Genomic DNA, 25,321 nt, shown 5'->3' on the forward strand with positions numbered 1-25,321 from the left:
GTAGAAGTCAACACAGGGACTGCTCCTGGTAAGTAGGCGCAGTTGGAAGGGGCGTGTGGTTTAAGAATGAAACCCTTTCCTCATAAGTAACACAGTCTGAATGCCGCCACAGTGCTAGCAAGGGGCAGGGGGAAAACCAACACCCCGAGCCTCCCCGCCCAGCGAGCGCGTTCACTGCCCCGAGGCGGGGGGCGGACCATCGCTGCCGTCGCCCCAAGCGCGCATTGGTGTCGGAGAAGGCCGGGGGCGCCGTCCGCGCCCCAGAGCAGCAAGTCACTCGCCAGCCGCTAGCTGTCGCCCTGGCTCCCGTCCCCACCGCTGCCGCCGCCGCTTCGCCGAGCGCTGCTGCTGCTGCTGCTGGGCGGCCGCTCGCTCGCTCGCTCCCCACTTGGCGAGCTCCACGCAGGGCGGCGGAGTCGTCAAGCGGCAGCATTCGGAGTCGCACCGTGGCGAAGCAAAGGAAGTAACGCGGCGGCGGCGGCGGCGGCCTGGCGCGAGCGGCGGAGGCCGTGAGGAGCGCAGCCCGGACTGGTTGGCGGCCCGGCCGGCGGGGGGAGCAGCCATGTTGGCGGCGCGGGAGATCCAGTGACTCTTTCGCCCCGGGAAGGGAAAGCCCCGGAGGCCCCCGCCTCCCTCGGCACCAGGGCAGAGCAGGAAGCGGCTCTTGGGGCGGCGGCGGCGGCACTGGCAGGCAGGGGGCTCGCCTGCAGCAGCGTGCGAGGAAGGAGGGCAGGCTGAGACCCGGCCCAAGCCCGGGAACGGCAGAGACCCGCCGCCGCTGCTGGTGAGTAGGGGGCTCCTCATTGTCTCCCGTCCGCGCGGGTCAGGGGCCTGGCCCGAGGCGAGGGAGGCAGCCCGCGGCTACCTTGGACGCCGTCAGGGGGAGGCATCCGAGCGGCGCGGGCTTGGGGCGAGCGGGCAGCCCTGTTGCCTGTGCGGGAGGCGAGAGAGGAAATGGCTAACCTTTGGGATGGGGCGGCGGGGGCGCGCGCGGGGGCTTTGCGCTCTGGTCTCCGATGCGTGTGTGTCTCTGTGTGTGTGTGTGTGTGTATGTATGTATGTATGTAGAGATAACGAAAGTGGAGGGTCGGTCCTTGACTGTCTCTCTCCCCCACCTCCTTCCTCCGGGGCGGATGGAGAAACGGACGGTCCGAGTGGCGATTGCGCGAGAGGGATGGGAAGTGGTGTTGAGGATTGTTCTTGGGCCGGTGGTTTGCCTGTGGTTTTGTGCTCTTGGACCTTCCGGGAAAGCGGGAGAAAAGAGGTGTTTTGGAGGGTTGATTCCCCCCCACACACACACACACGCACGATGTTGGGCTGTTCTCTCGCCCGCCCCCCAATTTCCGTGCCGTGTGTATCTGTCAGCGCTTCACCGGCGGGGGCTCGGTAGCTTGCCGGTGTGGTGCAGCTCTGGTGTTCGCGTCGGCTCGGGAAAGCTGCGCAGGGAGACAGACAGGATGAAGTCTAGGTCAACACAGAAGCATTCAACGTTGTTCTCGTCTTTGTGTGTGCTGAGGGCGGGGGCGGGGGCGGGGGCGGGGGAGAAGGCAAGGGCTCGTTTTGACTGTCAGCTCCATCAGCTTAGGCCTGGGGAGCCAAATGTGATCCCTGGCCTGATACCATGCAGTTTCTAATGCCTCTGAGCTCTGTTTTGTACAGAACCTCTCCCAAGATGGTAATGATGTTTGCTTCCTGACAACTGCCCCCCTATTACCTCTTGCTTCAGTGACACATTTTGTCATTCTTCTTACATTCCTAGGGTTCTTTACCCTTTCATTCTCTTCTTGCGCAGCCTCTCCCCCCCCCCTTTCCTCCTGAAGCGCTTTTTAAATGACAGGATATATGAACACCTACTGACCCTGAACCACTGTGACCTCCCTGTTGCCAGCCCCCTTCCTCTTTTGGGATCTCTAATGTCATAGATTCAGTATGAGCAAAATAGCCTGTTCTGCAAGAACAGCGGAGCCTACTTGGTGTGAATCACCATTTGAGAGTGTGTGGGAACCGTCACTCTGCAGTGTTTTCACAAATGAATTAGCTCCCTTTTGCTCTTTGGCTGGCCTTGAGCCCCTCTGATTCTTATTCTTCTTGCAAAGAATGTTCAAGTTGCTTACAACTCAGTCTGCTTCTTGTTTGTGACAGCCACTGATTGCTAGCATTCTAAGGACCATACGGGTGAAGCAAGACAGCAGCTAGAGCAAAATCACTCTGTTTAGACTCTTGTCCTGATTTGTGTAGCATAGCACTGTTAAAGTGAATGGGAGAGAGTGCATGCATACATATATGAGCATATGCTTGTATGCATGTAAATGGATGTATGTGAATGTGCAAAGATTTCATTCTATTGTTGTGAATATGTAATGGGTTGAAAATCTGCTTCCCCCTGAAGTGGGAAGCTAAATGCCTTTAAAATGGGCTGTAGCTCATATCCTTCCATTGTTGTTGTTTTGTACTTCGGTACTTCTGCATTCTTTAAAGGGGCAGTTTGAAGTTTAATTTCTGTAGCATTATTTGGGGCTTTTTAGCTTAGAAAAATGGTGAGTGGGTGTATATGACATGATAGAGGTGTATAGAATTATGCATGGTGCTAAGAAAGTGGAAAGGGAAATGGTTTTCTCCCTCTCATAATGCTAGAAACTGGGATCATCCAATGAAGCTGAATGGCAAGAGATTCAGGACAGATAAAGGGAACTACAACTTCGCACAGCTCATTGTTAAGCTATGGAATTCACTACCACTAGATGAGATGATAGCCACCAACTTGGATGGCTTTAAAAAGGGATTGAACAAATTCATGGAGATAATGGCTACTAGTCCTCATGGCTATATGCTACCTCCAGTATCAGAGGTAATATGCCTGTGTATACCAGTTGCTTGGGAACATGAGAGGGAGGGTGCTGTTGCATTCATATCCTGCTTGTGGTTGGAACTGGGAACCGAATACTGGACTAAATAGGCCTTTGGTCTGATGCAGCAGGGCTCTTTTTGTGTGCTGATAGAACATGCTTTACCATTCTTTTTCCATTTTTTTATGTTGACTGTTAGCACCTTATGATATAGGTTGACTGAAAGACCAGCTGACACACTAGATTTGTTTTATTTATTTTTTAGGTATACACCAAAAAATATAAAGTGTGAATGTGACAAGCATGTGTATTGTAGGGGTGCACTAATTAGGGAGCCATGATTGGCTGCCTGCCTGAGTAGACCCTTTCTCCTGAGTAGCTGTCTCCTCCTGAGTAGACCCCGGTGATGAAGTCTTCTGGCAGCCGAGCAGGCACTCCTTTGGCAATTCACAGTGGGTCTGCTGCCACCTTTGCTCTGGAGTCCTGGGAGACAAGGGAAGAAAGTCAGGGATCAAGGCAGGCCTTGGGATAGGGTCAACAGGGTTAGGGGGTGGGGGGAGGCGATGAGGTACCCCTTTGTCTGAGCTCCTCAGGCTACCTTTGGTGTGCTGCAGGTTCCTCTAGGTCTTCCCTGTGGAGTGGGGTGTTCTGTAGAATCCCAACTCTCTTCTTCTGGGGGCTGACACTGAGAAGAGATTTGAACTGGTTTTCTTCATGTCAAAGCTGTACATTTTATTCACTGCAGCATGCTGACCCCGTGCCATATTGTATTCAATTTGGTGCAACATTAAACTTGTAAAAGATTTTGGGCTGGCTGGGCTAAAGCTCTAAAATCTCTCTCTTTTCTCTTCTTCAGCAAAAGTAGATGATGATTAATGCTGGATGGAGATCCCAAGCTATCCAGTAGGACAGCACAATGCTTAATCCCCAAATGTGAGAACTGATTAATTGTCAAAGTCCACTAGTGCAAGTCCCTTATTTGTTGAGCACAAATATAAGTAAATAGGTAGAATGGGAGTTATTAACTGACCTCAGGGTCACTTTCAGTGCAATCCTATGCATGTTTACACAAGACTAAGTTCCACTGTAAACAGTGAGGCTTACTCCCTAGTAAAGGTGTTTAGGATTGTCTCTTCTCTTAAAAAAGGGAAAGTATGTGGAGAAATTTTTACATAAGTTTTGTTGAACTTAATGGCAGTGCTCCAGGCCATGCAAGATCTGGTCTTTTCTAGAACCAAGCAGAGTAGAATCTTCAGAGTATTTGACATCACTTTCAGTATGATGACTGAAGTTGATGGCTTTATCTGAATAAGATTGCTCCCATGCTTGCTTTTCATGCATATCTTCATCATTATTCTGAGTCTACAAGTACCTGATTGCTGACTTCAGTACAACTCTTGCATGCTAGTATGCTGCACGACCCTTTCTTTAATGTTGCAGGTATTCTTTCACCATGCCTATAGCTGAAATAAGAATTTCTAGCAGCAGATAGTACACATACTTACACTTTTTATATATGGAATATCTAAGGTTGTAAAATAAAAGAGCCATTGAAAAATGGATGGAATATTTCATGTATTGTTTTATTTATTTCTTGCATTTATAGTCAGGCAAATAACCAGAATTCTTGTTTACCAGGGTGGTGTAGTGGTAAATTGAAAACATAGTATACAAAACAATAAACAGTGATAAAAACAGCACATAATAAAAGCAAGATAAAACTAGCAGCAAAGGGTAAAAGCAGCGCAGCACATAAAACCAAAGTAAAACCAGCAGCAGAATAAAAGTGCTTGCGTCGCTATTGATGGTTGTGTGATGCTATAGATAACACTGTTATTTTTAGAAAAAATGTTCACCTATTTTTCCTTCACTCAAAACATTGGTAACCTTGAACCTTTACAAAGTTTCTGGCTTTATTGAGCAGTTGTCTGAACAAAAAAAAAATCAGAAATTAGGAGTATCTTGGGACATGAATACACAGTGTCTCAGAAGTAAATTCCATTGAGTTCAGTGGGACTTACTCCCAGGTAGGTGTGTTTAGAATTGGAGCCTCAGCTTGCTGAATGGAATGAAAACTATATGAAAACATACCTTTATACTGATCAGATACTGGGGCTGTTCACACATAACAGCAGCATTTGGAGGCAAATCATGGGATAATTAGATAATTAGTTAATTTATGGGGATAGACGCTGTGCATGAGCCGTTTCCAGTTAAACTAAAAACAAACCATGGGTTAACTTTGGGTTGTTTAACCCATGAACAACCCAAAGTGTCTGGGTTTAGAAGTCACACTAACAGCCTACAAATGGAACATCCATAGGTTGTTGCTGCAAACTGGAAGCAGCTTGCATGTGGTGCATGTCCCCACAAACCATGGGTTAATTACGTGAGAACCAGGTCACTATCTCATTTCATGGAATACCTTGGCATGCCTTTTATTTCTACTGATCTGTTGCATCTGCTTTTACCTGCAATATTAATCCTTTCCAAAGCCTGCCTGCCTTTTCCAAAACTCCTCTAGATTTGATATCTGCTTTCCTTTGCTTTTCCCACTTAGGCCCTCTTCATTTCCTGATTCAACTCCCACCCCACCCCCTTTTCCTTTATTTGCTACCTTCCTTTGTATGAGTGTTGTGTGCAGCCACTTCTCCCTGGTAGTTTTGACCTGTGGGTGTTCTTCCCTTGGGGTGGATTTTATTCCTTATAAAAGGGGTAGAATTTGTGTAACCTGCTGTGCACCACAATGTTAACTGATCTAAAGATACTAGTCAATATGTACATAATATATATTTCACTGTAGCAGGCTTGGCTGGGATCTGGTTCTTTCAAAATCCAAGTAGTAGCTTGGGAATCCTACATCCAAAGGATTCAGTAGCTGTTGGCTTTGGCTGATTAGAACTAAACTTCTATATTGAATTCTGTACAGATCTTTGACTTAGGCTGTGATTGAATCATAGTGTGGACTGGATTCTTAGCTAGTGCCAAGCACTTGATACTGCCTAGTAGAAATTGTGCGGGTGTCTCCTCTACATGATTACTCAGAAGTAGTTCAGTGGCGCTTATTCTCAAGTGATTGTGGTTTGGACTGTAATTTTAATATCCATGGCCAACCACAGTGTATTTCTTAAGCCAAATTTGTTTTATGTCTGTTAACCGGATTGTAAATTAAACTTATATCCAGTAATTAAGTAAACTCATTGGGTTGGATCCAGACTTAGTCATACTTAGAGTAAATACATGGAAATCAGTGGGACTTAAGTCATTGCTAACTTAAGTCCCATTGATTTCAGTAAGATTTGTAGTAACTATTGAGTGCTATTCTATAATGTTTTGTCTTATTTAATTATTCTGGAATGCTTTAAACAGCTTTTATGTGTGGGTGGATAAACCCAGTATACACAGGTCTCTGTCTCTGTCTATTTAGGATGTGGGATAGCCAGCATTTGGGTAATGGAAATTCTATCATTTTAATATTTTGACTGTAAATACATACATACAGCAGTTCTATCCTCCTGAATAAATCTTAGCTTTTAAATATTTTCAAAACCATAAAAGCATATAAAATATTCAGATGATTATTCAGAAGTTTGCATTGTAATGTAAAGTTTTTAGCCTTTATTATATAATGCTTAGTACGGTTGGAGAGGTTGAATAAAACAAAACCCTTTCTTCAGCACAGGCCATCTGTATATTGTATGGTGACATTTGTGGTTCTTTACCAGCATTCCTGACTCTTGGTCCTGCTGGCTGGGGCTGATGGGTGTTTATGTACAAAACAGTTGGAGAGCACCAAATTGGGGACTGCTGCTATATATGTTTATCCAGAAATAAGCCCCACTATGTTCAATGATGCTTACTCCCAAGTAAGTGTGCATAAGATTACAATGTTGACCGCTGACGTGGGCTGCACTCCAATGCACATGTATCTGGCAGTAAGCTCCATTAGCCCAGTGGGATGTACTTCTAAGTAAATATATATAGGATTGTATTGTTAGAATCTTTCCAAAAGCTGTAATATTGGCATTGGTTTCCTTCACTGATACTAAGGGTGATGTTGAATTTTAAACTAGTTTGTCATTGCTGTTATAGAGACTTTTGAACAAATTTTGAATTCTAAAGTATGTTTTGTCCATGATAGTTAACCTATTCTGACTTTGTTGCTACCAAAAAAAACAAATCAAGTAAAGTTAGGGAGCAATCCACTGCTATTCAACCTGTCTAACTGTACTAAGCATTATATAACGAAGACTATAAAACATTCATTATGATACAAACTTCTGGATACTCATCTGAATAGCAATCGTATGCATGTTTAGACAGAAAAAAGTCTTACAATTCCCAGCATGCACCAGCCCACATGGCTGGCTGGAGTAATGCTGGGAGTTGTACGACTTTTTTCTGTCTAAACGTGCATAGGATTGCACCCTTAATTGTTGATGAGCTTTCACAGAGTCTTCGTAGTCTAATTTAACTAGTTTTCATTAAGCTAGCCTAAGAAATTATAATGGTTTTCATAATAATTCCTCTGTGAATTCAAAAAAATCCATAGTGATTATTGAAGTAGCTAATGCATGTTGTTAGAGCATGTGAGTTGCATACGTAAGGCTCCAGATTCCATCCGTGGCATCTCCTGCTTTGAAGAACCTTGGGTAGCAGGGCTGGGCAAGACCTCTGATTGCATGAGACCATGGAGAGCTGCCAACAGCCACATTGGACAGTACTGGGCTAGATGGACCAATGATCTTTCTTAATTAAAGGAGTTTTCCTTCCTGTCTGGCTTTTCTGCTTTTACGGTGATATATCACTACTGACTTCCTATACACAATGACCCAGTTCGCAACAAACTACAACTGTTTAATTCTGTTTGAACCTTAAAAGTGATGTCAGATTAATGATTGGGTTTGGTTATAGACCAATACCAAATTAAGGTTGCCTTTACTGATGGTAGGAATTGCATAATTTTTATTTTTAGTTCTTTATTGAAATTGAAAGATAATGACTGCACTTTGTGGATATTTTTTGCTACTTAATATGTTTTTAGATTAGTTTATGATGCCATACTTGTAGTTGTTTGTAAGCAGAAGAACTAGTGCTAGGTAGAGGAGTTGAGGATATTTATGCTTTTTAATTTTATCAGTGAAATATTTTCAGGTGATAACTTATATTTGCTTTGTCCAGTCCAGTTTTGCAGGCATCACATTAACAGGGCTTTTATCATTTCCTTTAAATTATCTTTACTGGCAGCAAAATAGTTCTTAATCTAGACACACCCTGAATTTCCTTTATAAACTAATCCACTTTCAAAAGTTTTCTCTAGACCCTTTCCCCATACATTTGTTTTTCTAGTATGATATGGTTTACTTTGTGTTTAGAATCTATATAATTCCATTTGGATATGAATTGTAAAAAGCCCTCATGTAATAAATATTTGGAGATCAAGTGGTTAATCAAGCCCGTTGTAACACAGTAATAGCTAGCTAGCACTCTAGAAAGTACTCAGAAATAATGAGAAATAATAAACATTCCCCTTTTATGTCTTGGCTACAAATTATTTCCTCTCTTGTATACTCTTCCTACTTCCTTAACAGAGTTTCCAAACTGGAAGTAGCTCTATCATCTAAACAATATGCATTTTCATTGGTGACGAGAGCAGTGGACAGCAAGTGGACATTTCCTCTGTCTCCACAGAGAATATTCTTTTACTCACTAAAACAAAATGCCAAAGGTACATGGGCTGGGAGAAGGTGGAACTTGATAAAGGGAGTTGTTGAGAAAAAGTGAAAGGAAAGCATCTTTTTGAACTATATTTTTCTTCTACTTGTAAACTAGTTTTAAAAAGGCTTCTGTTTTTTTTAGTTGTATCCTGCCGTTCCTCCAAGGAGCTCATGGTGACTTACGTATATTTTTCCACTATTGTTATTGCACACAATAATCCCAGCCTGGTGCAAATGTAATGCCAACTCCCTGCAAGCCATGGTCTGGAAACTGGGAGCCAGCCTTGGGAATGCACACTCTTTCCTTCCTCTGGCACAAATTGCTCCTCCTTTCCTTTCCTTTCCTTTCCTTTCCTTTCCTTTCCTTTCCTTTCCTTTCCTGGTCTTAATCATGGTTTGTTTGTTTATTGCTTTTATTTCCTGCCTTTCCTCCAAAGTGCCCAGCATTACACATGCACTGGTACTACCCAGGATTTGAAGTAGGTTTGCCAACCTTTGCTATGATGGAATCTGGTTAACATTAGCCATGGTAAGTGTTGGAACAGATGTGCCACTGACAAGGGGAGAAAGTTGGTATTTGTGCCAGAGAAGGGATGAGCGCTTGTTCCTGAGGTTGGTTGTAAACTGCAGATTGCATGGAGCCAACATGGTGACTGGACTGGGACTTAATGAGGTAGATACTTATATACCACATGGGTTATCTTAAATAACACATTTCTCAATGTTCTGTTTTACACTTTCTATCATGTTTGTTTGTTTGTTTGTTTTAAACTGTTTATATAATCCTTAATATCATAAGATCTCTAGGCAGTTTACATCAGAACTACATAAAATAGAACATAACATCCAATATAAAAACAATATAAAATAATAATTACCGTAAAAACATTAGAAAAACAGTAAAACAGAGCAGTACAATTACACTTCAGGGAAAACCAGAGTAAACAGGTGCGTCTTCCAGAGGTGTCTAAAGTTCACCATCGTTCCCACCTGTTGGACCACAAGTGGGGGAGTGTTTCAGAGGGTGGGCACTACTATTGAGAAGGCCCACTCATGTGCCATTATGCTGTTATGCTGATTGTGGGACGATCAACAAGACCTCCTTGGAATAACTTGGGTCGATTTGATCTATATAGGGGGAGATGGTTTGGTAGATATCCTAGTGCTGAGTTGTTTAGGGCTTTGAATGTCAGCAACAAAAGCTTGAAGATGGCTCAGTAGCTAATAGGCGGCCAGTGCAGTTCTTTTAATAGATGTATATAGCTAGGTACTCCACTGAGCATCCTAGCAGTTGCATTCTGCACTAGCTGCAGCTCCCATACCAGGCGCAAGGGCAGCCCTACACAGAGTGCATTATAGTAATCTAATTGTGAGGTTACCAGTGCATGGATCACCGTGGCTATAGTATGCACAATACTGAGTTAATTTTGTGTCATGTTGATCAACTATTCTCAGAGTTTGTTTCTAACTCCAATCCATGCAAACTGTGCAAGAGCGTTTTCTTCCTTTAACTAATTTGGGGTCTGGTCTGAGCTGAGGATTTTATTCACTGCAGATTAGATCCTAATGTTTTCCCCTTGCCATTATTGTACTGAATCTACTCTCTGGAAAGGAACTACTCCTTTCCATGTCCTTACTGTGTGTACAAAATTAATAAGATTCACCTCCTGCAGTGAGTCAGCAGGATTTTGTAATTTATTCCAGAGTTCAACAGGGTGGATCAAGATGGGAATCCTGCAGCTCTGTTACAATTATTGTTTCCTAGTCTTCCAGATAATTGCAGTAGATTAGTATAATTTTGATCTCAGTACTCGTCAGCTTCTCCTTCTCAAACAATGCATTTTTATATTTTTTAATATACCTTCTCTTTCTCTTTTGCCCCTGATCATGACCAGGTCAAGTAAGAGCATTTTATGAAATGTTTAAGCCCAAGTAGCATGCTTGCATTGATGTAAGCACGTGCTCTGGTCCATTTTTGGAAAAGTATTTTTTCCTTCCCATGGTTATCTGCATGTTTGTATTTTTTATGCTTTACTAGAGAGATTTTTTTTAAAAAAATCATTATTTGATTTTCCAAGTAACTGAAGGGGTAAAACCTTTTAAAATAACAGGTTAACAACTTTAGGGATGTATGATACCTTTAAACAAACTACCATTAAATACCAGATTTTTTTGTGGGGATGGAGTATTAGCTGACAGGCCTCAAACCATTTTCCTGCCATCGCCAGTCAGAGGAGAGCTTTTTAGCCTTGCTCATATTTTTTTTTGTGGCATTAAGGCAGGGGTGAGAGGTTTTGGCCTCAAAGTCAATTCCATGGGGAAACTTTTTCTGTCACAGTTCCTTGGGAATAATCTTTTGGGGGCGCTGCATGCCAATGGTGGTTAGGGCCACCCTCCTTCTCTCTACTTCCCCCTCTTTCTCCCTGCCCAGCGGGCTGCCAGGGGAGGGGCAGATCAATCTTTCCAGAGGTTTGAACTGAATGGTTGGTGAGTTCTGCATGAAATTATCTGAAGGCCACATGCACTCTTAGGACACAGGTTGCCCAGCCCTGCAATAGGGGTGTCTTTGCTCTCCCTTATCTCTCAGTCCTCATAGCCTAATACATTCCTGCCCATTATGTTCACTGTTACTTCACCTCTCCTAGCTGTACAAAGGTTTCCTGCTCCCTCCTTCCTTGCTGCCTCTGATGTCTGGAATTTCCTCTCAGAATACCTATGTGAGGTCACTCCTCCTCTGCCCTTTAAATCCCACCTTAAAACCCATCTTTTTAAGCCTTTGTACAGCCAATACCCTACAATTATTAAGCTTAAATATGTGTAATTGAAATAAATGCATATGGTTCCCCTGTCTACTCTGCCTGCATCTCCCTTCCCTCACTCTTCTGTCTTCTTGTGTCTAATTTAGGTTGCAACGTCCTCAAAGCGCTGACTTGTCCTTGTAAGTACCATGCACACTGGCAATATCTTATAAATGAATGGATGATATATACTGCTAGTTAAAACTCCTTAAACCACTGGCAAAAAGCCATTGTTTGCAGTACAGCTGGAACTACTCCATGTAGATTAGTGGTGGGCAACTTTGTGAGGTCCAAGGATCATTTTTTTTGCCCCCCAACACCCCCTCATGGGCCACACCTACCCCACTGCAAAAAAAAGTAAAATTAAAAATGCTTTACACTAAAAGGGTCAAAATGTCTTTGAAACAGCTGCTCTGAATGCCATTTCGTTTGCAATTTTGGAGTCGTCGGAGGCCGAGTGCTGCCCACCACTGATGTAGCTCCAGGAGAGCAAGGAAGATTGTAGTATCTATGACCAAGGTCACACCATAGTGGCCCAGCTGTCAGTTCATCTCTGGAAGGACCATCAAGGCAGGTTACAAATAAGTGCAACAAGGAATGGAAACAATAACACATTATACAGAAAAGCAGCAGCAGCATATGATAATTGTTTTAAACCAGGTTTGAAATGTCTGCCAAAAGGCAAGCAATCACTAAGCCAGGCAGGTCTCCTCTTGGGTAGGAATTACATAACTGTGGTGTCATGGGCGAAATTGTTCTGCCCACTCATGCCTTCCTGCTTCATTCTGAAGAAGGGGGTGGTGGAAGAAGAATGGCTTCAGATAGTTATTATACTACATGAAAAGCCAAATAAGATGAACTGGTCCTTCAGATATCTTGGCCCTAAACCATTTAGGGTCACGGTAGCCACTGGAGTTGATGTGATATTGGAGTTATTTGCTCCATACAGCAAGCACCTCTTAGAAATCTGGCTGTTGCACTTCTGGCCATTTGCAGTTTCCAAGTGCTTTCAAAGGCAGTCTCATACATAGAACATATTACAGCAGTCTAACCTGGATGCTACTATAGTAATGTTGACTGTGGCTGTGTTTGCAGAAGAATTAATGATGGCAAGACCTATTTACCTGGCTATATATACCTTGCTACTGTCAAAAGGTTCGTCTTATTAGCCATTTTGCTAGGAGAATACTGCAGGAGAAGATTCTTTTTCTGTTAATTAAGAGCAAGAGCACAAAATTACCATGGTCATCTGGACATAAACCAACCTATTTCCAAATCTGTTTAGTTACGTTGGATTGTAAGGCAAAAGGGTCTGATGGGTTGACGAGCAGTCTGTTTTTGCAGTGATATATCCCCATTTCTAATATTGTTGGGAAGAAATTCTCTTCAAGAAAGAGGCCCCTATTGCTGTGAGGAAGGAAAGGAGATGGAAAGAGTATAGCAAGGACATTTCTTTTCAAACCAGCGCCTCAGTGGAGCTTACCCTTTTTTACCTTTCCACCTACCATTATCTTTTGATCTTTTATGTATTTTGGATGTTACTGTGTAAACTAAGAAATGGAGAGCAGTCTGAGAAAACACTCCTGCTGTGCCTTCTCAATAATTTCAGTGGGTTTTGTATGGGAGCATTTCTTTGCGGCAGCATGCTGACTTTCCTCCTAAATGTTTAAAAAGGGAAAGAAAAACACGTGAATGGGGCATTGCATTTTATGAAATCTCAAGACACATATTAGCATGTATTAGATTGAATATTTGTACCATATTGCACTACTTATTGAGAGTGGGGCAGGGCATTTGTGTGTCTTGTACTTCAACATGAATAGAGTTTGGGAAATGAACTTTGGAGGAAAACAGTAGTAGGAGAATACCTTGTAAAATAACCTTCTGTAAGCTAAAAGCATAGTATCCTTACCTCATGTTGACATAAAATTGATCTGTATTTCCAGTATTTTGAAGGAAATTTCTCGTAAATATTGTATTCAGTTTTATAATACCACCTAGTGAAAACTTAATATCCAGTAGTATTTGTACATTTTCCTTTAATTTTCAGTTTTATTATCAAATTTTGTGTAGTTCAGACTAATTAACTCACTTAGGCAATTGCAATGCATTTAGACGATTACAATGCGCTCTACTTGAGGCTACCTTTATCTCAAATGACATTGAGATAAGAAAAGATAAATATGCGTAGCTAAAATACCATATTAATCTATCCCCCTGAAATGCATGCCCAAATCTAAAAGGAAATGTACTTAGAAAAAGTCTCTACATATGGCCCTAAATATTACAGTACAAAGTATCATAATCTGGCAAAGTGAGCTCTTGTCCACAAAACCTTAGGCACAATAAATGTGTGTGTCTCTAAGATAACACAGAACTCTTCATTATTTTTTTGCTGTAAGACACTAAGGGCATAATCTTATACATGTTTAGACAGAAAAAGATCCTACACCTCCCAGCATGTCCTACAGTTATGGCCAGAAATATTGGAACAAGTATAACTGTTTTGGCAGTTGGCCTCTGTACACCACCGCATTGAAGTTGAAAGGAAACACACCCAGATGGGAGCAAAGTCAGGACTTTCAGCTGTAATTCAAGGGGTTTGACAAAAGTAGGGCACTAACCATTCAGGAAGTACAGTCAGTGGCATACACACACCCATAAGTAATGGAATGAATGGCTGACAAGCAGCTGCATGGCCAGGTGTGGCCTGTTTCCTGGGCACCCCATGACCAATCAAGCAGATAAAAGGCCTGGAGGTGGTTCTGAGTGTTACATTTGCATCTGGTAGCTGTTTATTGGAACTCCCAACATGAGGTCCAAAGAGGTGTCCATGCGAGTGAAGGAGGCCATCATTAGGCTGAGGAAACAAAATAAACCCATCAGAGAGATAGCAAAAACATTGGGAGTGGCCAGTACAACAGTTTTGAACATCTTGAAAAAGAAGGAATTAACTGGCAAGCTCAGCAACAGCAAAAAGCCTGGAAGACCATGGAAGACAACTAAAGGGGATGACCACAGAATGCTGCTCATGGTGAAGAGGAACCCTTTCACAGCATCTAGCCAGGTCAAGGATGCTCTTGAGGAGGTAGGCATATAATTGTCAACATCTACAGTCAAGAGACGGCTTTATGAACGTAAATACAGAGGCTTCACAACAAGGTGCAAACCACTGGTAATGCTCAAGAACAGACAGGCCAGATTAGCCTTTGCCAGCAAACACCTAAAAAAGCCTGCCCAGTTCTGGAAGAAGATTCTTTGGACTGATGAAACCAAGATTAACTTGTATCAGAATGATGGGAAGAGAAAAGTATGGAGAAGGAAAGGAATAGCTCATGATCCAACACATACCACATCATCTGTCAAACATGGTGGAGGCAGTGTTATGGCATGGGCATGTATAGCTGCCAATGGAACCGGGTCACTGGTGTTTCTTGATGACCTGACTGCTGATAAAAGCAGCAGGATGAATTCTGAAGTGTATAGGGCTATACTTTCTGCTCAGATTCAGCCGAATGCTGCCAAACTGATGGGACGCCACTTCATATTGCAGATGGATAATGACCCAAAACATACAGCAAAAGCGACCCAAGAGTTTCTCAAGTCAAAGAAATGGGATGTTCTTCACTGGCCAAGTCAGTCACCTGATCTCAACCCAATAGAGCATGCTTTTCACTTACTGAAGACAAGACTGAAGGCAGAAAGACCCACAAACAAGCAGCAGCTGAAGGCAGCTGCAGTAAAGGCCTGGCAAAGCATTTAAGGGAGGAAACTCAGCATTTGGTCATGTCCATGGGTTCCAGACTTCAGGCAGTCATTGACTGCAACGGATTTTCATCCAGGTATTAAAGGCGACCCTTAAGTTTGGAATGATGTTGGTTTGTTCCATTACTTATGAGCCACCAACGATGGGGTGGGGGGTGTATGCCACTGGCTGTCCTTCCTGAATGGTTAGTGCCCCACTTTTGTCAAACCCCTGGAATTACAGCTGAAAGTCCTGACTTCACTCCCATCTGGGTGTGTTTCCTTTCAACTTCAATGTGGTGGTGTGCAGAGGCCAACTGCCAAAACAGTTATCCTTGTTCCAATATTTCTAGCCCTGACTGTATATAAATATGCACGCAATTACACCTTAAGAGCACAGTCCTAAGGGATTGCTACTTGATAGACAGAGGGCTTCAAGATCAAAGCCGTCTGTCCTATGCCCTGCTGTTTATCCTTTGCCCTTTTCTTTACATTTTCAGCTAAACAAACCCTAAAGTAGTACTTTAAATCTAAATAAGTACTGATGAGGCATTTAAGAATGTAGTTAAGATTGTTGGATTTAAAATTTCAAAGTCTGCATTAGGAAATGCTCAGTGAAGGAGACTTAACATTATTGAACGAAGTGCAGCTATTGAATACCATCCCTCATTAACATGTAGAAAAGAAAGCAAAGAAAAGGAAAAATTGGGAAAAAATTAAATGGAGTGGTGTAATATTCCACTTTATGCAGTACAGTTTGTTACCACTGGATTTTAGGGAGGTAACGATCTTTTTAAGTTGCGTAATGTCTATGTAGGGTCTTCAGTATGAGTTAATTGGTGTATTGATTTGATTTGCTAAACAGAGGGAGTGGGCAGTTGTTTGAGGATCTGTTAATATATGTGGGAGAACAAACACTATAGAAATTTTACTAAGCTTTTGGAATTTGTAACAAGTTGCAAATGATAAAAAGTTAGCCTGGTTCATGCAAAAAATGCGTTTAAGAATTAGAAGACACACTTTGGTAGGATTACACTAAATTAGAATTATATGGCTGACTGAAGATAGGGCATCACAAACAAGTATGAAAGAACTGTGCAAATCTTGCTTTGCATATGCAGAAGCACATGTAAGAAGCCAACTCTTTCAATGCCAGACTTCCCATGCTTGCTTAATGCACACTGGGCTTGTTACAAATTCATGTCAGGAGTATCAGCATATGATTTATGCTGTGTAAATCATAAATACTTTATTCGGTATTTTCACTGCTCATTTAGCAGAATCTTCTGGCAGTACTTGAGAAGGAAACCAATCCCCTGAAGAACTTGCTGCTATCGTCAGCAGAATCTGCTCATTAAATGCTGTCTGCAGTCAGGGCTGCACTTGGTCTGCTTGCTTTTGAAATAATGTTTTACATGATGAATAAAGAATCCTCTGTCTTAGTTGTTTTCAAGTACCAGGCTTTTGTCAGAAAGTGAACAAGGGTGGCATGTAAATACGATTAAGCTACTATAGCATTTGCTAAACTCTGTCTAACAAAGCTATTTTCTGTCTGAAACAGTGTTCTGTTAAGCTTGAATACTTTCATATAAGGGATGGGGTCTGGCTTAAGTTTGATATGCGTGCATTAAGATGAATCCTTTTCAGTTGCAAGAAAAACTCCTCGGTTAAGTGAAGGCATACGGTGAGGATGATTTTAAGGCAAACAATGCAAAACTAAGTAATTACAGGCTTCTTTAGAAACCTGGATAACTTTAACTCTGTGCTGCAACTTTTGGTCGTAAAAGGAAAGTCTGTGCACATTGCTGTTCATTTACCATTTATTACATTGACACAACATATAAGATTTGAATATTAAGTAAAATAATGATTTCATACAATTGATTATCAGGTTTCCACCTCAACTATAGCCTGGATTTCAATTATATATGTGTATATTCATCTTCCTCTGTTTTATATGCTAGTTATGTGTCCTGTCAGTTTTGGAAGTGTCTCAGTTTCTTTTATTTCCTCATACTATGAAACTGAGCTAGGAGTGTTATCATGCTGGCTCTTCAAAATAGGAATTGCTGAACTACAAATTTACATTTGGTGTTTAACTTGTCTCAATTGTATCTCTTAACTGTAAACAGTTCTTTTCTATTAAATTTCTTTGTGGTTTTGAAGTGGCAGGGACTAATTATTTAAGTACATGCTGCAGTCAGGTGATGTTTGCTGTTAAGTCAGACGTCCTATCATTTGCTGAAGCCTCCTTTCCACTGTACTGGAACCTTCATTCAGCTGAATTTCCTTGACAGTCAGAGTCTTTTACCCACTGTCAGCCCATGTATTAAGGGTTACATTAATACAGGGGCCCCTTCCTCTGTCTACCTTCTCACCACCATTGTCACCTGGTGTTCTTTCTCCTCATTGCTACTGCTTGGTTTCTTGATAGGCAGAGAGACAGTGAATAAGTAGGCAGTGGCATCTACTCCTCCTCCTTCACACCACCACCATTGTCTGGCCCAAAGCTAGAGACAACTGAACAAGCAGGTAGCAATGGTGAAGAGGAGGAGCAAGTCCAGGGGGCTTTTGTCAGCGGGCTCTTGCTTGGCTGAGGGCCCTTGGCACGTAGCCAGCGATGCCTACCTTTGATGCCAGCCCTGCTTCTATCTTGACTACACACTCCATTTCATCTTCTTGGCCACCATTTTCTACCAAATCTGTTTGGTCTTGGTTTGGGTTAGCAGTGGTATGCTTCAGTGCATATGAAATAGGCAACTATAGTTAACGCTCGGGAAAGAAGGAGGAACATTGCCCTTGTGAGGGGAAAAGGGAAAGTGAGGACCATTTATCCATTTATGAGGCTGGTTCCCAATTTTGCAAACTGTGGTTTACAGGGAACCAGCATTATGCATGCTTCAGTGTCTGTTCCCCTCCCACCACCACCACCCCAAATGTGTACTAGAAAACTTCCTTTTCAGGACAGAATGTTTTACCCACAACTCTCTTGCCATACCTGCAAATATGTGTTGGTACCCAGCAAAAGACCATCATATTTCTAGCATATTACCATTCGTATTTATTCTGTAATTGCGTCTAGCAAATGTTAGGAGAATAGAGCATTCAGAAAATAGCACATGCCCTCTCTAGTTTTGACTAGTCAGCAGCTACTGTTGTTTAATAAACCAACTTGTTATCTGTCATATGCTATTATTTATTTTGTCATAATCAAGCATAGTGTACATCAGGAAGCAAGCTTCTGCTATATGGGATAATTCAGTGAACGAGTCAAATAGCTTGAGGGCATATGGAAATGGGTGTAGGCAAAAGCTTTGTATTTAGAACTCTTTAGGATTCCAGAACATCCATTTAAACAGTAGGACTCAGTAGCAGAATGTCTATTTTGAGTTGTCCTAAATCATCAATAGAATAGGGCAGCATTAAAAGATCTGGGGAGGGAGCAAACTTCCGATTATATTCAATTGCTCCCTGCCTGCAAGAGGGATCAGCTGTTTACTCAGTAAATGGGGAAAAATAGTTTTCTCCAGTGTCTATACTCTGTCTCCTGAATCCTTGCATTGTTTGTCCTGCTCATAAATGCAGTTCATGCTGGCAGCTCTTTGGTCCACTGTCTTTCTTAACCATCCCTTTTCCTTTGTTAATCCATTCCCCCTACTTTTGATTCATTTCTATGCATTTTCTATACTACGTACCATCATCCTTCTAGCTACAGGTGCAATGTGTTCGCTTCTACCTGCTGGCAGCCATTTCATTCTGTCTGCTTCCTCACAAGCTGGCATGGGAAACTGCTCGGTTGCCAAAAACTGCCCACTGGAAGATTCTGGCAACTAGTTAAGGATTTCTACCCATCTGCATGTCAGCTTCATAACAGTTTGTAAAATTACTTCAGCATTAGAAAAGATTGTGCTTTTTGCAACTTGTCAATGTATAATGAGAGTATGGTGTAACTGCTGAAAATAGGAAAGGTAATAAGATTCTTTTCAGTTTTTAAAAGTTGACCATTACACTAATTGTCCAGAGTTTGTTTTCCCTCCTTTGCCTGTGAACTGAAAGCTTAAGATAAGCCAGTTTATCAGAAACAAGAAGTGTAAAAAATAGAACAGCCTTTTAATTGTTGACAACATTTTTGTGTGTAGATATCTTTTGTATAGTTTTCTAATCCAATGAAACCTGTCTGATATACAAACTTGATGGAAAGTTAAAGGAAATAGAGATGTGTGGTAACAAGTAACTGAGCACTACTTGTTTTCACCTACAGTTCCCAGCTAAAATCACTCAAATATATAATCAATGCTCTACATCCTATCCTAGACAATGACACTTCCCTCTCACAAGCCATGGGTGGTAAGCTGGTGCTTTCTTAGGCAGCCCCCAACCTAAAACAGGTACTCACTAACAACAGGCCACAGAACAAGGATACAAACACAGGGAGCAGACCCTGCAACAAACCCAGGTGCTAGCTCTGCCCCCATGTCTATTCTGAAAACACTATTACAGGTCACGCACAACATCAAGGATTCATTCACTTGCTCATCTTTCAATGTGATATATGCTATCTTCTGTCAGCAGTGCCCTTCTGCATTAGGGCAAATTGGCCAGTCTTTACAGGAAAGAATAAATGAACACAAATCTGACATCAAGGACGGCAATATTCCAAAACCAGCGGTAGAACATTTCAACTTCCCAGGACGCTCTGACCAGTTTCTCATGTCATGGCGGGAATTCCTGGGTTGTTTAACGCAGGAATTGTGGGGATAGTTTCCACTTTAATTAACAACTTTCATGAAGGTTTTTTTATATGAATTTTTTTTTAGATTTAAGCAAAATAAATCATGAAGGAAAAAAGAAAAAAAGAAAAGAAATTACATGCATAGAAATATCAGTGTTCCATTAAATACAGCATTCCAAAAAACACAACAGGAGATTATGCGTAAGCTTCAAGAAAAGCAGACCAAATATCCATATTTTTATCCTTTTGCGAGTGGTGCCTATATACCACTCATTCAGATGTTGATAGCGTTATTAGGTGCTCAATTATTACATTATAGGAGCTGAATATTTATCCTTCCAACGCTGTAATATCAGTCTTTTGGCTGTCAAAGTGGCTCAGAAAATCCATTTGTGCTGACCATATGTTAACGTCCCCAAAACCAGTAAATAGTTTTGGAGGACATGTACTTCATTCAACATTAAAGAGTGCACCAATATAAAATTTATCCATATTATGACCTCCTCTCCAAAGGAAGAAACTATTAGGCATTGCCAAAACAGATGGATAAGAGAAGCATTAGGTTTATTACATCGCCAACAATTATGCAAATTAGACAAACCCTTATTAAAAAGGCGTTGTGGAGTCTAATAAACCCAAAACAAGGTTTTTGCTGAATACTGTATAGCCTAAAATCCATAGATACTTGAGGTACGGATGCTAAAACCGCAATCCATTGATTAGGCAAAATGGGGTGCTCCAACTCTCTATTCCATTCTGTTTTAAACCCTGAGTATCATATTTATTTATGGATAACAAGTATTTATATACATGAATCGTAGGTTGGTATGACTGATCAGCTGCTGTGTTTCCAATAACAATGGAGACTGAAGCTGTAAAAGCGGCTGGACCAAACCTAGATTCCAACGAGCGTTGCAATTGTAAGTATTGCCATTCAGTCATAGTGGTAAATCGTATTTAGTACACAAATCAGAAAATGACAGAAACTCATTGTCCATACCCAATAATTGATCCAGAGTAAAAATCAACCTAGCTGTCCATGTCTGCCACAAAAACATTTTTTTTCCAATTTTAAAATCTGGTTGTTGTTCAGTCGTTCAGTCGTGTCCGACTCTTCGTGACCCCATGGACCATAGCACGCCAGGCCTTTCTGTCCTGCGCTCTCTCCCGGAGCATGCTCAAGTTCATAGTCATTGCATCGGTGATGCTATCTAGCCATCTCATCCTCTGCCGTCCCCTTCTCCTTTTGCCTTCAGTCTTTCCCAGCATCAGGGTCTTTTCCAGAGAGTTTTCTCTTCGCATTAGGTGGCCAAAATATTTGAGTTTCAGCTTCACTGTCTGTCCTTCCAATGAGCACTCAGGGTTGATTTCCTTTAGGACTGACTGATTTGACCTCCTTGCAGTCCAGGGGACTCATAAGAGTCTTCTCCAGCACCACAGTTCGAAAGCATCAATTCTTCGGCGCTCAGCCTTCCTTATAGTCCAGCTCTCACAGCCATACCTTACAACTGGGAAAACCATAGCTTTGATTAGACGGACCTTTGTCGGCAAGGTGATGTCTCTGCTTCTTACTATGCTGTCTAGGTTTGCCATAGCTTTCCTCCCAAGGAGCAAGTGTCTTTTAATTTCATGGCTACAGTCACCATCTGCGGTGATCTTGGAGCCCAAGAAAGTAAAATCTGTCACTGCTTCCATTTCTTCCCCCTCTATATGCCAGGAAGTGATAGGGCCAGATGCCATGATGCCATGATCTTAGTTTTTTTAATGTTGAGTTTCAAACCAGCTTTTGCACTCTCCACTTTCACTCTCAACAACAGGCTCTTTAGATCCTCTTTGCTTTCTGCCTTTAGGGTGGTATCGTCTGCATATCGGAGGTTGTTGATAATTCTCCCAGCAATCTTAATTCCGACCTCTGATTCATCCAACCCGACATTTCTCATGATGTACTCTGCATATAAGTTAAATAAGCAGGGTGACAATATGCAGCCTTGTCGTACTCCTTTCCCATTTTTGAACCACTCAGTTGTCCCATGTCTGGTTCTTACTGTTGCTTCTTGACCCTCGTACAGGTTTCTCAGGAGACAGGTAAGGTGGTCTGGTACTCCCATCACTTTCAGAATTTGCCACAGTTTGTTGTGATCCACACAATCAAAGGCTTTAGCGTAGTCAATGAAGCAGAAATAGATGTTTTTCTGGAATTCTCTTGCTTTCTCCATGATGCAGCGAATGTTGGCGATTTGATCTCTAGTTTCTCTGCCTCTTCGAAACCCAGCTTGTACTTCCGGTAGTTCTCGGTTCGCATACTGCTGAAGCCTAGCTTGTAGGATTTTGAGCATCACCTTGCTGGCATGTGAAATAAGCGCAATTGTGCAGTAGTTTGAACACTATTTGGCGTTGCCCTTCTTTGGAATTGGAATGTAAACTGACCTTTTCCAGTCTTGTGGCCATTGTTGAGTGTTCCAAATTTGTTGGCATATTGAGTGCAGCACTTTAACAGCATCATCTTTTAGGATTTTAAATAGCTCAGCTGGAATACTGTCATCTCCACGAGCTTTGTTGTTAGTAATGCTTCCTAAGGCCCACTTGACTTCACTCTCTAGGATGTCCAGCTCAAGTTCAGTGACTGCACTATCATGGCTATCAGGGACATTCTGATCTTTCCTGTATAGTTCTTCTGTGTATTCTTTCCACCTCTTCTTAATCTCATCTGCATCTGTTAGGTCCCTGCCTTCTTTGTCCTTTATCATGCCCGTCTTTGCACAAAATGTTCCCTTGAGATTTCCAATTTTCTTGAAGAGATCTCTAGTCTTTCCCATTCTGTTGTTTTCCTCGATTTGTTTGCATTGTTCATTTAAGAAGGCCTTCTTGTCTCTCCTTGCTATTCTCTGGAACTCTGCATTCAGTTGGATATATCTTCCCCTTTCTCCCTTGCTTTTCGCTTCCCTTCTTTCCTCAGCTACTTCTAAAGCCTCATCAGACAGCCACTTGGCTTTCTTGCATTTCTTTTTCTTTGGGATGGATTGAGTTGCTGCCTCCTGAACAGTGTTACGGACCTCCGTCCATAGTTCCTCAGGCACTCTGTCTATCAGGTCTAATCCCTGAAATCTATTCCTCACCTCCACTGTATATTCAGAAGGGCTATGATTTAGGTCATACCTGAACGGTTTAGTGGTTTTCCCTATGTTCTTCAATTTAAGCCGAAATTTTGCAACAAGAAGCTCATGATCTGAGCCACAGTCAGCTCCAGGTCTTGTTTTGACTGACTGTATAGAGCTTCTCCATCTTTGGCTGCAAAGGACATAATCAATCTGATTTCGATATTGACCATCTGGTGATGTCCATGTGTAGAGTCGTCTCTTGTGCTGTTGGAAAAGAGTGTTTGCCATGATCAGCGTGTTCTCTTGGCAGAACTCTATTAGCTTTTGTCCTGCTTCATTTTGTACACCAAGGCCATGCCTGCCTGTTATCCCAGTGATTTCTTGACTTCCTACTTTAGCATTCCAATCCCCTATGATGAAGAGGACATCTTTTTTTGGTGTTAGTTCTAGAAGGTGTTGTAGGTCTTCATAGAACCAATCAACCTCAGCTTCTTCGGCATCAGTGGTTGGGGCATAGACTTTAATTACTGTGATGTTGAATGGTTTGCCTTGGATTCGTACTGAGATCATTCTGTCATTTTTAAGATTGTACGCCAGTACTGCTTTTCCCACCCTTTTGTTGACTATGAGTGCTACTCCATTTCTTCTAAGGGATTCTTGCCCACAATAGTAGATATGATGGTCACCTGAATTAAATTCGCCCATGCTTGTCCATTTTAGTTCACTGATTCCCAAGATGTCGATGTTCAATCTTGCCATCTCATGTTTGACCACCTCCAACTTACCTTGATTCATTGATCTGACATTCCAGGTTCCTAAACAATATTGTTCTTTACAGCATCGGATTTTCTTTTCACCACCAGACACATCCACAGCTGAGTGTCCTTTCGGCTTTGGCCTAGCCGCTTCACTCTTTCTGGCGCTACTTGGAAATACCCTCTGCTCTTCCCCAGTAGTATATTGGACACCTTCCGACCTGAGGGGCTCATCTTCCAGTGTCATCTCTTTTAGCCTTGTGATACGTTCCATGGGGTTTTCTTGGCAAGAATCCTGGAGTGGGTTGCCATTTCCTTCTCCAGTGGACCACATTTTGTCAGAACTTTCCGCCATGACCTGTCCGTCTTGGGTGGCCCTGCATGGCATAGCTTATGGCTTCACTGAGTTATGCAAGCCCCTTCGCCACAACAAGGCAGTGATCCATGAAGGGGAAAAAAAATCTGGATTTCCCCATAAAGTCAATTGAGAAAATGGATCAAACTGTAATTGACGTGATATTATATGGCACACTTCTCTAATAGTCAGAACTGTGGGAGGGAGGGTGGTCTATTATAATATGCTGAGAACCTAATGCTATCCATTTGGAAAGAGGGTCCTAACAGAAGGATTCCAGAACTGACCAGGGTGGAAAATCTGATCGGACTGGAAAAGACCAAAATTTTCGGGTCAACACGTAGGCCTGATGGTATAAAGCCAGCTCTGGAAAGCCAACCCCACCTTGTTTAATTGGAAGTGGAATCAGTTTCAGAGATATTCGTGGTGAAGAGGACCCCCCTCCTCCCCAATTTAGGAGACAAAGCATTAAATTTTTGGAAATATTTGCCAGGTATAAGTAGAGGAATCCCACATATAACATAAACAATCTGAGGTTTGATATTCATCTTTAGTGTGTTAACTTTCCCCACAAACTCGCTTTTAACAATGCCAATCTATCTATATCTTATACAGTCTCATTAATCAACTTATTCAAATTTAGTTTAATCAGTTAGGATATATTTCTGGGAATAAGTATTCCCAAGTAGATAATAAAATCTGGGCACCATCAACATTACCTACTGGCCAGCACACTAAAAGATATATTATCTCCAATTGGCATCAGTCCAATCTTTGACCAATTAATTGAATAACCAGACAGATCACCAAAAGTATTAATCAATTTCATCAAAGTAAATATTGAAATGTGTTTCTTATATCCTGCTTTAGGCGTCACTGTGCTGAGGTAGCAACACAGATGATCCCCTGCTTGAACCTGGGCCTAGCCCTGACTTAGGAGCACAGTTAGAGTTGCTTGAGCCAGTGGATGCCCCCAAACTTCCTTTTGACATGGGAGTTGGTCCCTGCAACATACTGGTATCCTACACATGTGCACACATACGCACTGCCCATTATGTTAGGTGTGTTATTAAGATAAATTTAACAGCCAATTCGCAATATTTTGTTTACCTTTCACGCTCTGAAATGCCACACTTGGGCCATGTAAAAGAAAGAGAAGGCAGGCAGCCACATTTTTGTGGGAAAGGGAGCAGTGCATTGCATCTTAAAGTGGGAGAAATTTGGGTGGGAAGGAATAGAGAAAGGAAAATGTGAGCCATCATTTTGAAATGTACAT

At 42.1% G+C, this 25,321-nt stretch overlaps 1 protein-coding gene across 1 annotated transcript in view; it reads left to right on the forward strand.

The window, feature by feature from the left end:
* Positions 1-201: 201 nt before the first annotated feature.
* Positions 202-25,321, forward strand: part of CDK17 (cyclin dependent kinase 17) — a 92,258-nt gene continuing 67,138 nt past the window's right edge. Inside the window, exon 1 of the mRNA XM_084810219.1 lies at positions 202-784. The gene's annotated coding sequence lies outside the window, so the exon portion shown is untranslated. The remainder of the gene's footprint in view (positions 785-25,321) is intronic.

The sequence above is a fragment of the Heloderma suspectum genome, chromosome 7 (assembly GCF_057233095.1).
Source record: "Heloderma suspectum isolate Gila_16-S chromosome 7, 16-S_ref, whole genome shotgun sequence".
Taxonomy (NCBI): domain Eukaryota; kingdom Metazoa; phylum Chordata; class Lepidosauria; order Squamata; family Helodermatidae; genus Heloderma; species Heloderma suspectum.